Raw genomic sequence first — 15,018 nt, forward strand, 5'->3', positions numbered from 1 at the left:
TGTTTTATTCTATAAACTACTGACAACATGTCTCCGAAATTTAAAGCTAAAAATTTTGTATTTATTTGCAGCAAATGAGAAATCGTCAAAATAAAAAAGAAACAGTGCTTTCAGACCTCAAATAATGCAAAGAAAACAAGTTCTTATTCATTTAGAAACAACAATACTTATGTTTTAACTCAGGAAGAGTTCAGAAATCAATATTTGGTGGAATAACCATGATTTTTAATCACAGCTTTCATGCGTCTTGGCATGCTTTCCACTAGTCTTCACACTGCTTTTGGGTGACTTTATGCCATTCTGGCACAAAAATGTAAGCAGTTCTTCTTTGTTTGATGGCTTGTGACTATCCATCTTCCTCTTGATTATATTCCAGAGGTTTTCAATGGGGTTCAGGTCTGGCGATTCGGCTGGCCATGACAGGGTCTTGATGTAGTGCTCCTTCATCCACACATTGATTGACCTAGCTGTGTGGCATGGGGCATTGTCCTGCTGGAAAAACCAGTCTTCAGAGTTGGGGAACATTGCCTGAGCAGAAGGAAGCAAGTGTTTTTCAAGGATAACCCTGTATGCGGCTTGATTCATACGTCCTTCGCAAAGATTAACCTGCCCAATTCCAGCCTTGCTGAAGCATCCCCAGATCATCACCGATCGTCCACCAAATTTCACAGTGGGTGCAAGACACTGTGGCTTGTATGCCTCTCCAGGTCTCCGTCTAACCACTAGAAGACCAGTTGTTGGGCAAAGCTGAAAATTAGACTCATCAGAGAAGATTACCTTACTCCAGTCCTCTATGGTCCAATCCTTATGGTCTTTGGCAAACTTCAGCCTGGCTCTCCTTTGCTTCTCATTGATGAAAGGCTTTTTTCTAGCTTTACATGACTTGAGGCCTCTAGGAGCCTGTTACCAACTGTTCTTGCCATGCTCTTCACCCCAGCTGCCATTTGCCATTCCTTCTGTAGGTCACTTGATGTCATCCTGCGGTTGATGAGTGACATTTGAATAAGATGACGGTCATCCCGGTCAGTGGAGAGTCGCTTTCGCCCTCTGCCGGTCTGTAGCTTTGTTGTCCCTAATGTCTGCTGCTTGACCGTGTTGTAATGGACTGCCGTCTTTGAAATTTTAAGGATGGAGGCAACATGACGCTCACTGTATCCCTCTGCTAGTAAAGCCAGAATTGAGCCCTTCTTTTCCTCACTCAAGACTTTTCTTTTCAGCTCCTTTGGCATGGTTACAAGTTATTTTTTCATTCAAATTACTTTTGGGCTATTCCTAGCACTTGTTTTGCCATCCAGCTTGTCCTATTGCAAGATGATTGTGAAGACCACAGCAGTGTTTTTTACACTTTCCCTCGTTACATAAGATTTGGTTCAGATGATCACCTAATCAGAAGCACATTAAGTAGAATGAGGTGGACGGTGGTTGGAATTCAACTGACACTGGAATGGAATGGCTGTCAGACATGTAGAGAAAACTGGGCAGTGGTCTCTTAATTTTTGCCAGAGCTGTATATCTATATAGATATCTACACAAAGCGCTAATCTATTTGTATAAACTCTGTTTGAATAAATAATAATCTGTTTGTATATTATCCAGGCCTTGACAGAGCCAGTGTCCGAGCCCCGAACAAATTTGGTTAACATCAACGGTGAGCTGAAATCCATGTAATTTATATCTGTATTAATCTGTATGTAGAGAGCTCCCCCTAGTGGTGTCTGTATTAAATCTGTATGTAGTGACATCCTGCTACTGGTATGTGTATTATTCTGTATGTAGTGAACTCCCCCTAGTGGTGTGTGTATTTATCTGTATGTAGTGAGCTCCTCCTAGTGGTGTCTGTTTAAATCCATATGCCTTTAGCTCCCTCTAGTGGGCATTGCATGCAGCCAGAATAATAAAAGTCTATCCACAAGATCTCTCCCATACAGATATATTAAGAAATGAATCAGCGCAGAATTGAGCACACTGAGATCTCAGGGGTGAAAAGACCCATTTTGGATATTCCGATGGGCTCTATGATTTCTGTGTGCTTCTGTGGTTTATAAATACAGGGCACAATTTTTACCACATCTGTCAAAATAAAATGATTTGTAAATGTGATGTTATACTGTAAATTTCCCCCTCCCATTCTACATCAAGTATTTTTTTTTTATTAATACCCCTCTTTGTGTCATTCACATGCAAAGCTCCACGGCCCAATAAATCTCCGTGATGAATGGCTTCTATTATAGAGAGTTACAGTCTCTGCAGCTATTTTTACCCTAATGCTTGTTTAAAAGTCAATGGGTTTAACATTTAATCTATCAGCGGAGGTGGCGGCAGCTTTATTTTCTGCGCCGAGGGCAGTTTACTGGATACACTGACGCTTTCTCGACTCTCCTAAGAATATTAGCTGCCGATGATGACTCGTGCACACAGGGATCTTGCAGTAGCATAGATATAGCTTCCGGTGGATCCAGAACTAAGATACAGGAGACACATTCATTAGCTGAGAGTAAGCAGGGACTGATAGTAAATGACTGCCTCCAGGACTGTCTGGGGACATTAAACACTCAGTCATTTACAACTTCTTTAAAAAGTCAATAACGTGAGATTATAAACGTTGTATGTGAACGGTTACCTGAAATATCCTTTAATTTCGGGAACTTTAAAGGGTTACATCCAACGCTAAAAGTGCAGATCAGTATACGCAACAAGCGCTCCATCCTGACATGGCACATGAGAGCCTCGTTCTTAGGACCACTGTTGGTCCCAGTGGATTTGCACCTATTGGTAAGTTATTACTTATCCTTTGGACTTTTATTGTTGGGGACAACACTTTAAAGGGTTTTATCCAAGTAACCCTTTTCAATAAGCCCTACTAAAAGTATATAGACATTACAGTGGAGGACACAGAGCGCACAGCCTTTAAAAAAGGAAGCTCTCATCCTCGTGGATCAGACTCATCCATGTTTTCCATGATGGGCCATTCATTGCACTGGTTAGCATGCAATATCCCGGGAACATGTATGGCTTCCCCTATAGCAACCAGTCTGGAGTTTTAAAACCTTGACCTGCAGAGATCCGCTGATCATTTTACTGTATTGACTTAAAAAAGGGGTTATCAAGATGACAAGACCCCTTTAAATAACCTAGACAAAGTTAGAAAAAAAAGGAGTTGGATTTGCTGGATTTGTTTTCCTGTAACAGCGCCTCACTTGTCCTAAGGTTGTATTTGGTATTGCAGTATTTAAATATATTAGATTGAGCTGCAGTACCAGAACAAGTGTGGAGTCGCTTCTGAAAAAAAAAAGAAAGCTGCCCTCCTGTTTGCTAATCTTTTATTTTTGAAAATGAGTCTGAGCCCTTTAAAACATTTCATCTGTTGGACAAACCCTTTAAAAGTGTAAACAGGGTTATATTGATTAAAGTTCATTAAAGGGGTCATCCAACAGATAGGTGATACCTTGCTGGTCAGTGGTGGTTCAACCACGATTAGCAGAATGAGGAATTATTTTTCCCGACAGGAAAATATTAACAAGTTACAAAATGGAGTGGTTGAAGGGATGCCCCAAAGGTAATGAATGAGGTGGTGGTCGGGCATGCTCACTGCCACTCCATTATATAACATGGATGAAAATGCCCCGGTTCTGGTCCCAGTAGTAAGCCTCTGCCAGTCAACAACTTATAACTTATCCTATGGATAGGTGATAACTTATTTTTCAATGTTCAGCTACTTTGAATCCCAACTAAAAAGTTCAGAAAATGAACAGATGCACAGTATAATAGTGATATACGGGATTGGGGAGGAGAAAACTATTGACATAGCTGCATATAAGCAGAACTTAAGATAAAACAAAATGAACATATACCCTTTAGTAAGTAAATAAATAGCAAGAGTGCTAACATAGAGGACTTAGTTAACATTGTTATGATCAAAAAAATGTAAAAGCCTTGCCACCCCGACAAGGTGAACCCAACCAGGATGGACCCTAACTCTTGTAATTCACCTTAATATGTGTCAGCAGACCTCAAAATAGATAAAGGCAGGTCTGGACCTGGGTCCCGACTGTTCAGTAGTGTTGAGACACCCCCGTAGTGTTCGGGTTCGGTTCGGTTCGTCGAACACCGGGATGTTCGTGGAACTGTTCGTCGAACACCTTAGAACACCATCGAACACCGTTAAAAGCAATGACAGGCAAATAAAAACACATAGAAAACACCTTCAAAGGTGTCCAAAAGCTGACAAACTGCTCAGAAGATGCTCTCTTTAAAAAAGCCAGTCGGCAATTCAGCATCGGTACCCGACAATTTAGATCAAAAAGAATAGAGCATCACACATAGATTAGATAAATAGAAACATGTCAGTCACATATATAATAAGTACAGTGATAGTGTTGATTACTGTACTTGTCATTAAGTGTTAAAATAAAGGATTTATTTAATAAAAAATTGGCGTGGGGTTCCCCGTAATTTTAGTCTCTAGAGGAGGTTAAGCAGACGGCTGGGGCAGATGTTTGAAGCCTGGGAAGGGGGTAATACCCACGGAGCTTCCCAGGCTACTAATATCAGCCCCCAGCTGAATACCTAGCCTTTACTAGCTATTAAAATGGGGGACCCCAAAAAAAATAACGTGGGGTCCCCCCTACTTTAATAGCTAGCAAAGGCTAGGCAGACAGCTGGGGGCTGATACTAATAGCCCAGGAAGGGTGCCATGAATATTGGCTGTGACATTACAGTGAGTGGCAGACAATCCCTGCATGATGTGAAAAAATCCAGTTACGCTTTTGGTGCACGAACAGTTATCGAACATAACCTCGAACAGCCGAATTTTTTGCAAATCGTTTGCGTTCGTCGAACGACTCGAACACCGCCCAAAACAGCTCGAATTTGAGATTGGCGAACAGTTCTAGTCGAACAACGCTCATCTCTACTGTTCAGTCACCTGCCTGTGGAAAGCTACAGTACAGACCAAAAGTTTGGACACACCTTCTCATTTAAAGATTTTTCTGCATTTTCATGACTATGAAAATTGTACATTCACACTGAAGGCATCAAAACTATGAATTAACAAATGTGAAATTATATAGTTAACAAAAAAGTGTAAAACAACTGAAAATATGTCTTATATTCTAGATTCTTCAAAGTAGCCACCTTTTGCTTTGATGACTGCTTCGCACACTCTTGGCATTCTCTTTATGAGCTTCAAGAGGTAGTCACCGGAAATGGTTTACACTTCACAGGTGTGCCCTGTCAGGTTTAATAAGTGGGATTTCTTGCCATATAAATGGGGTTGGGACCATCAATTGTGTTGTGAAGAAGTCAGGTGGATACACAGCTGATAGTCCTACTGAATAGACTGTTAGAATTTGTATTATGGCAAGAAAAAAGCAGCTAAGTAAAGAAAAACGAGTGGCCATCATTACTTTAAGAAATGAAGGTCAGTCAGTCCGAAAAATTGAGCAAACTTTGAAAGTGTCCCCAAGTGCAGTTGCAAAAACCATCAAGTGCTAAAAAGAAACTGGCTCACATGAGGACCGCCCCAGGAAAGGAAGACCAAGAGTCACCTCTGCTTCTGAGGATAAGTTTATCTGAGTCACCAGCCTCAGAAATCGCAGGTTAACAGCAGCTCAGATTAGAGACCAGGTCAATGCCACACAGAGTTCGAGCAGCAGACACATCTCTTCAACAACTGTTAAGAGGAGACTTTGCGCAGCAGGCCTTCATGGTAAAATAGCTGCTAGGAAACCACTGCTAAGGACAGGCAACAAGCAGAAGAGACTTGTTTGGGCTAAAGAACACAACGAATGGACATTAGACCAGTGGAAATCTGTGCTTTGGTCTGATGAGTCCAAATTTGAGATCTTTGGTTCCAACCACCGTTTCTTTGTATGATGCAGAAAAGGTGAACGGATGGATTCTACATGCCTGGTTCCCACCGTGAAGCATGGAGGAGGAGGTGTGATGGTGTTGGGATGCTTTGCTGGTGACACTGTTGGGGATTTATTCAAAATTGAAGGCATACTGAACCAGCATGGCTACCACAGCATCTTGCAGCGGCATGCTATTCCATCCGGTTTGCGCTTAGTTGGAGAAGCATTTATTTTTCAACAGGACAATAACCCCAAATACACCTCCAGGCTGTGTAAGGGCTATTTGACCAAGAAGGAGAGTGATGGGGTGCTATGCCAGATAACCTGGCCTCCACAGTCACCAGACCTGAACCCAATCGAGATGGTTTGGGGTGAGCTGGACCGCAGAGTGAAGGCAAAAGGGCCAACAAGTGCTAAGCATCTCTGGGAACTCCATCAAGATTGTTGGAAGACCATTTCCGGTGACTACCTCTTGAAGCTCATCAAGAGAATGCCAAGAGTGTGCAAAGCAGTCATCAAAGCAAAAGGTGGCTACTTTGAAGAACCTAGAATATAAGACATATTTTCAGTTGTTTCACACTTTTTTGTTAAGTATATAATTCCACATGTGTTAATTCATAGTTTTGATGCCTTCAGTGTGAATGTACAATTTTCATAGTCATGAAAATACAGAAAAATCTTTAAATGAGAAGGTGTGTCCAAACTTTTGGTCTGTACTATATATAAAAACGATGAACAGATCCAAAACTGGGAGTCACATCTCTTTTTGTACAAAGTACGAAAAACTAAACCAAAAGCTAAAAAAATTGAGCCAGAGCATATGTTGGTAAAAGTGCAATGCATAGGTGTGCATTCACAATGTGGCCATTTAACAAGCAGAACCTAAGATAAAAACAAAATGAGAAAATACCCTGCAGTAAGTAAATAAATAGCAATAGTGCATGTAAGTAACAAAAGGGTGCTTAGTTAACATTGTTTTGATAAAAAAAATGTAAAAGCCATCCCACCACGACAAGGTGAACCCCAATCTGGGCAGTACCTAACTCTTAGTTGTATATAAATTAGACAAATAAATATGTGGTGGGATATAAAAATTCATAACACCACTGGGAAAAAAAAAACTTTAAATAAAAAAAAAAATCGAATATTCACATTTCTAGCACCATGCATCAGGGGGTCTTATTCCAGGTCTTATCCCCAGTGCTCTAGAAATCCTGAAATCAGTTACATTCAATTGTACACCAGTCCTGTTCAGGAATGACGTAGTACCCCAGGTTCCTTTCAAACAAAGTCTACCTGTAACGGATAATGATTATAGTATCTGACTACACATGGTTTGTTTGTAGTCTGTTACTATGGAGACTGCAAAGGAAATTGTAAACACAAAATCTACTTTAATTCTTTGTATCAATTGTTGATTTTTCATGGCATTAACATTAGGGCAGGTGATTCCTGGGGTTGTGGGCAATAATCAACGTAATGTTTCCTCCCTCTCATCACTTTAGCCAACATTAAATCCCTATCATCATTGCCTTTGCACCTTTTTTTTGTCTAGTTTTGTGTGCTTTGCGACTTTTTTTTGTTTGCACAAAATTCATTTTTCTATGTGCAGCTTTTTTTAAGTTTATTTTAGATGTGCTTGCCTACTTTCCGCTTCGTGGTCGAAGTTTAGCAATTCTAAATGTTTTATCCTTATTCATGAATTGTAATAAAAAGTCACAAAACTTGGCGACTCCAGTCCCCCTCTTCCCACTCCCGGTTGTATTTTTGAGTATGCCAAAAATTTGTAGCACACTTTGCCACTTTTGATGCCAAAAGTCGCAAAAACAGTTTAAGATAGGAATAAAGCCTATTTTTGACTTTGCAACAAATTCATGAATCATGTGCACCATTTTGATGAAGTTGGCCGCCAAACGGCAACTAATACCACAAGACAAAAAAGGAAAGTGACTTTAAAAAAATGCAAATTATGAATCAAGGCTCGTGTATTTCCAAGATAATACGGTCATGTGCATATAGTTTACACATAATACTAGAATGGAATTGCCAAATAATAACGCCATACCATGCTATGGTTTTAGCTTACAACTTCAATAGTAAACAGAATATTTTCCATACCCTTAAACCAGGCCTTCATCTGCAAGACCCTTTGGATATACTGGAGCTGTTCACTTACAAAGGACCTCCTAGTCGATAGCAGTCAATCTGCAACCAGTGAGCTGACTTTCCTGCAGGGAAATCTGGATTCACACTATCTTGCAAAGTGTATTTTGAATAAATGTCAGCCCGATCCCTGATTAATAAGCAGCCTATTTAAGAGGAGTTAGCGGGCATAAAAATATCCATCATCACATGGATTTAAAGAAATGCAAATTTGATTTTCATTAAAGAAATGCGTTTAATGGGCCATTGAGAACTGGAGGAAACTTGAAAGTGCTGTTTGAAAGAGCAGCTCGATAACCAATTTTCTTCAAAAAGTTGTAAAATATTTATAGTTCCTAAATTTCTGCAAATGATCACAGTGTGAATCTGTTGCCGGGTCCTGCAGTCCAAAACATACTTCTCTTTTATATTATTTCTTTAAATCTACAGCGGCAGAGCCAGCGCCAGCAGGGCCATTCTTCTCTGTACCTTTTACAGCCCACCAGGGGGGTTGAAGTAATGTGTTTTTTTGTGTTTGTTTTTCAAAAGTTCAATAAAACTTACAACACATCTAAAACCAACAATAAGAACTTTCATCTGTTTGACTTCAAGAAGCGATGTTCAACTGTACCGAGAAAAGAATATGGTCAATTACGTACATTGTATCAAAATTTTCATATCCAAGGAGACGAAAAATTTGCCGAAAAATAGTTAAATGATCGTTATTTTATCAATGAGCTTTACACAAATCAGCAATACAAATTGATATAAAAAAAAACTTCTAGTACATGTTATCAGTGAAATTTTTTTTTTTTTCTCCATTTATGAGGCACTTCATCCCCACTCAAACTTATTATTTACTCTGAAAAATTGCAAAGCCATAATGGTTAAAACAAAACAAACAGCCAGATCACTGAGGGATCAGATTACAACTGCTTATTAAAGGCTAGGCAGAGGAAGATGGTGTATTAAAGTGAAAAAGAGAGTCCCCGACACAGACATACCTGTGTTGCTGTTTTCTACTAAGTATTTGTCTCACCCCAAAGCTGGATTCACAGCTATGTAGCGCCCCGGGGGTTCGGCCGCTACAGGGGTATTGCACCTCTGACAGAGGTGTGATATTCCACTTACGGGTAAGGATGGGGTATGGACCAGGGCTCAGTTAGCTGCATGCATCACACACACCCCATTTCCGGGGGACAGCTCAACGGTGCTCCCATTTATACAGTAATGCAGGCACGACAGACAATGTCCCTGGCTGGAGTGGGGAGGAGGGAGGAAAACCCAGTGATGTAGGAGCAGAAGGGGACGGTTTCTGAGCATAGGTAGGAGCTCATTGGGTGCTGGTCACCTGAGCTCACACTGAGGGGAGGTATAAAAGGTGGGAACCATCTTAGGACAGGGTTCAGTCAAGTCAGTTCAGAGTGAGAGGAGAAGACAGGGAGTGGAGGCTCTGTAGGAGCTCTGCTCAAAGGCAGGCCTAGGGTGAAGGCCGGAGCCTGGGAGGAGAAGGAGAAGTAGGCCTAGAGAAGAGGCCAAGGGAAGGAGGAGAAGAAGGAACAGGAAAGGAGGAGAAGTGACAGAGAAACAGAAGGGCTCAGAAACAAGAAGGCAGAAGGGACCCTAAGGACCCAGGAAATTACGGGTGACGGGTCAGGCAAGAAAAGGGTACCGGATCCCAAATTGGTGGAGGTAAATTATCCCTCAGCCAAGAACCGGAGGTCGTGATCATCACTTGGTGCGACCCCCTGCTAAACCTTGCTAGGAAGGCACCATATAGGATAGCGGGAAACGGGCCCACGTTTACCCGCATAGATCCGCGGCAGCTGGACAAAAGCTTGGTCACTGGTGGGGCACGAGCCAGAGGAAGGATAGAAGGGAGTCCTGTGCCATACTCCTGAATTGCCTGGGGGTTGACCGAGCCCCTCACCTGGTGAACGCAGCACGGCTTGGGCAGTCACTACCTGTACAGAAGTGACTTGGAGTATACAAACTGTGAGTAAAAGACCCTGGACTGCAACACGTTGTCTTTGTGCTTCTTACTTCGCCAGCACTAACGGTACTGGGACTCCCTGCACCATCACCCCCACCATCTACTCCTCGCTGCTCTGAGGCTACACTCCTCCCGTGGGGAGTCACACTATTCCCTGCTGCATCCACAACACCAGCCTCAGCGGTCTGCACTTCAGCGGCGGTTAGCCCTGACCGCAATCCACGGGTGGTGTAGTCGGACATTGCAAAGCACATAGTAGACTACCACTGGTCTGACCACCCTGAGCCACGGGACCAGGTCGCCACTACTACCCCCATCATTACACTGAAGCCCGGTTCCGAGTGCCCCAAGGCCCAGGGGGCGCATCAGCTACACTGCTCAATACTGCTGTATAATGTCCTTTATGTTTCTGTTCCTTCTAAACACGTACTACATAGAGACAGGAGAGCAGGAATACCTCATGCCTGTGTGTGCTGTGTAAGGGAGACATTGTAGTAGTTTGTCTCCACCTACTAGCTCAGAGACAACTGAAAATTAGGGCTAGAACCTGGGGAAACATTCAAGATACAAGTTATAGAATGAGGATCTTACTTGAAAAATTACCTGAAACCACAAGTACTTATTAATAGCCTAAATAGAGCTTTGTTCTTCTGCTCTGGTTCTGATCCATTCCAATTTTTATTTTAAAAAATGCCACATTCATAAACTGGAGCAAAATGTGAACCAATGTCAATGCCAGGCCTTATATGAGAACATGGAGTGCTGCTATATGGTAACTCAGTGGCGCTTCTTTTTTCAGTATTTTTTGTTTTCTGGTTTATCGAAAAACCTTCATGTTCTTTTGGGGCATTTTAGATCCCAAAACTTCTAAATATGTTGAGTTCCCCTAAGAGACCCAACTTTAAATTAATCCACACCCAACACTAGACAACTAAATTTATTTCAGACCCCATATATAAATTCGGACCCCAGACCTTCTAAATTAATAATATACCTAAGACCAGTCCCTGAATTAAGGTATTTAGACTCCAAACCTCATGTATTAGTTTCAGACCCTCAATAAAATTAGCTCCAAGATCAATAAAAAAAATCAGACCCTACCCCAGACTATATACTTAAGCCCCCCCTACAACTTAGATGGCTGTCGGCTAAACAATAGTTTTGCCGGACGTTCAGCCGGCAGCTATCTTGGCCATCATCATCAGTGACTGCTTGGCTTATCAAGAAGAACAGAAGGATAGGTCATCTAAAGTTAGACATTCCAGATGTTTAACTCTCCCAACAATCATGAGTCCGGGACCCTCATACTTAGACGGTCACCTGAACCTGTTAATATTGGCTGGTTCGGCCGACGTTAGTCTAATGTGTATGAGGGCTTCACCCTCCTTACGCTTCCTACACCTGACTCTTGTTCTGCTCCTGGCACCATCGCGCATGGATGAGTATACAGGTCATAGAATTAATCCAATAATAGAAAATAACTAAAATAGGATTCCCAGCAAAACAGGGTGAGTTGACATGTGAAATTTTACCATACAAAAGGGATTTTTCCACATTGCACCAGTGATGCCAGTGTGGACTCGATTGGGCTCCATAATATTTGGACTTTAGTGCGATTGTAAAGCTGGAGACTGAATAAAACAGCTTTATTAGTGATGATTGATAGGAATTTGTTTGGCATGTAGCCGAACTTGTTGCCGTTATTCATGGTCATTTTGTTTTCACCTTTCTCCAACAAAACATTGAAGTTTATAATACACTGTACATTGGCCACAGGCTACTGTACAGATAAGTGGGTTTAATGGAGCACAAACAAGCTAAAGTGAATCTGACAACCGAGCAGAAATTAAACAAGCACTGCCAGTGTTTAAACTAAATGCAAACATCGGATTTCTGTTGCCGCGCTTCTATTTTTAATGGACTCACTTTTTCCTAGGGCTAAATGAATTGCTAAGTAAAAAAATACAACAACTGTAACAATAATTTACAAAAGTTAAGAAACGCAATATTTCATAAACACAATGTTAGAGTTTCTAGCAAAACAATAAAGTGAAATCCTCATGTTTGCAGAATTTTTGCCAAAAATTCTCAAACACCCATTCACATTTAGTGATGTTGATGACTGCATCTAGGTCATTGTGATACGTGATGAATTAATTGTAATCAAAAATTCTAGGTAATTCTTTATCTGGTGCATCCCCTGGTAGACCTTGAGTATCTAGTGCATCCACTGGCAGACACTGTGTATCTGGTGCATCCCTTCACAAACATTGAGTATCCGGCGCAGGGCTGGGACGAGGGGTGGGCAGGGTAGCCTAGGGTGCTTCCTCCTGCCTACCCAAGGGGGCACATTTTGGAGAAAAAAAACTCTGACATTGTTGAATGCCTGCGACCGCCCATCACCTTTCTCCGGCCGCAGGCATTCAACACAGGGGAGCATTGTCAGTCACTAACACCGCTCACCCCTCTCTCTGCATGCACCCCAGCCATCGCTACTTCCCCACACTGAATTGTATTTGTATCTCTAAGACGCAAATACAATTGATGTCAACGCCACCAGGGACAGGAGCAGAGGAGCTGTAATCAGCTCCTTGCTCTGCCAGGAACTCCAGCGCACACAAAGGACGTCAGATGTCGCGATGCCGTGATATCATTACACTGTCCAGCACTCACCAGATGGAAGAGGAGGTGGAGCTGCCCTGGACAGGGAGCCTGGATTAGGTGAGTATTAGCACTTTTTATTTTTATATTTTCCTAATGAATGAAGGCTATTATACATAGGGGCTGGCTATGGGGACATTGGGGTCTGGCTATGTGGACATAAGAGGGGCTGTGGGGAAATCACAAGATAAGCTTGCTATGGGGACATAAGGGACTGATTATGGGGACATAAGAGGGGCTGTGGAGAAATCACAAGAGAAGCTGGCTATGGGGATATCAGGTGCTGGCTATGGGGACATAAGAGGGGCTGTGGGGACATCACAAGAGGGGCTGGCTATTGGGACATAAGGGGCTGACTATGGGGACATAAGAGGGGATGTGAGGACATCACAAGTGGGACTGGCTAGGGGGACATAAGGGGCAGACTATGGGGACTTGAGGGGCTAGATATGGGGACATTACAATAGGAGCTGGCTATGTAGACATAAGGAACTGACTATGGGGACATTACAATAGGGGCTGGCTATGGGGACATAAGGAGCTGGCTATGGGGATGTGTCAAGAGGGGCTGGCTATGGGGACATAAGGGACTGGCTATGGGGACATTACAAAAGGGGCTGGTTATGAGGACATTACAAGAGGGGGCTGGCTATGGGGAAATTACAAGAAGGGGCTGGCTATGGGGACATTACAGGAAGGGCTATGGGGACATAACAAGAGGGTGACCATACTGTATTGTGTGCTGTTGGGGACCTTAGATTGGGGGCTGTCATGACCATACTGTATAGGGGGCTGTGCGGAACATTATACTGTATCAGTGACTGGGGGCCATAATAATGTATGGGGTGCTGTGGGGACCATCACAGTGTATAATGGGGGGCTGGTGAGCACATCATACTGCATGGGGGCTGTGATGGACATCATGGTTATATATACTAGATTCCTTGATAGGGCGTTGATCCAGGGATTGCAGTATGTGGAGTCAGGAAGGATTTTTTTTCCCCAATGTGAAGCTTAGTGTTTGCCACATGGGATTTTTTTGCCTTCCTCTGGATCAACATGTTAGGCTATGGGTTGAACTAGATGGACTTAGTCTTCCTTCAACCTTAAAAACTATGTTACTATGTTACTATAGTGTATATTGGGATATCATTGTGGATATCATACTGTGTGGGGTGCTGTGGGGGACATAATACTGTATATAATGGGCTGTGGGGCCATTATACTCTATTGGCGACTGTGAGGCCATAATACTGTATGGGGTGTTGTGGGAACCATCATACTGTATAATGGGGGCCGTGGAGCACATCATACTGCATGGGGGGCTGTGATGGACATCATAGTGTACATTGGGGGCTGTTGTGGATATTATACTGTATTGGCGCCTGTGGTGACCATCATACTGTGTAGGACAACAGTGTGAGGAGGGGGTACAGTTTGGAGAGGATGTGGTGGGCAGGATGAGGACATAGTGTGAAAAAAGGGCACAGTATGAATATGAAGAGGGAGCAGCATGAAATGGGGACACAGTACGGAGAGAGGTTAGCATGGTGGGAACGACAGTGTGGAGCTATAGAGAGTGTAAGGGAAAACAGTGGAGAGGGGGCAGCCATGGTATACTGTAGGCCATGGTTCATAGGGGCAGATGGTGTGGCAGTTATAGCTGATAATGGCAGACAGTGGGGCGGTTATAGCTGATAATGTCAGACAGTGGGGCGGTTATACCTTATTAAGGCGGACAGTGTGGTCGGTGCAGCTCATAAGGGCAGACTGTATGGAGGCCATATACCATTGGAGGCTTATTTAGGTCATAATATGGACAGATATTTTTGTGCAGGGGGCATTTTAATAATACACTTATTTTTAAGAGTACCATTTCAGGATGTGCTACAGAAGACCAGAGAAGAGGGAAGTCTGCAAAGAAGAACTGTGGATGTGAAAATTCACCATGGCATCTGGACAAGATGGAGACAAAAAGAAAGAAACTACTCAATCAGAAAAGATGTCACCTGTAAGGTACCTGGATGTAAGTGTTTACTTGTTGATACTGACTACGTCTCATCAGTACTGTGGTTCCTGTATGGTCCACAGTCTGATAATGACTGATAGCAACCGCTCCCAGCATTTCCTTACTACTGTTAAGGAAATACTGGGAGTTGTAGGATCATGAGATACAAATGTATTTGGGCCTGACTTGACATTACAATTAATTGCTGTAGTAAGCTTGGTGCTGTATTCATGTACTTATGATGATTTTGGTTTCATATTCATGTACTGATGATGGTTCTGGTGTTGAGTACAGCACCAGAACCATCATCACTACGTGAATACATCACCAGAGCCAACTATAGTACATGAATACAGCATCAG

This window comes from Phyllobates terribilis, unplaced genomic scaffold (genome assembly GCF_046119375.1).
Source record: "Phyllobates terribilis strain yellow unplaced genomic scaffold, ASM4611937v1 Scaffold_1__5_contigs__length_1240528914, whole genome shotgun sequence".
Classification (NCBI taxonomy): Eukaryota; Metazoa; Chordata; class Amphibia; order Anura; family Dendrobatidae; genus Phyllobates; species Phyllobates terribilis.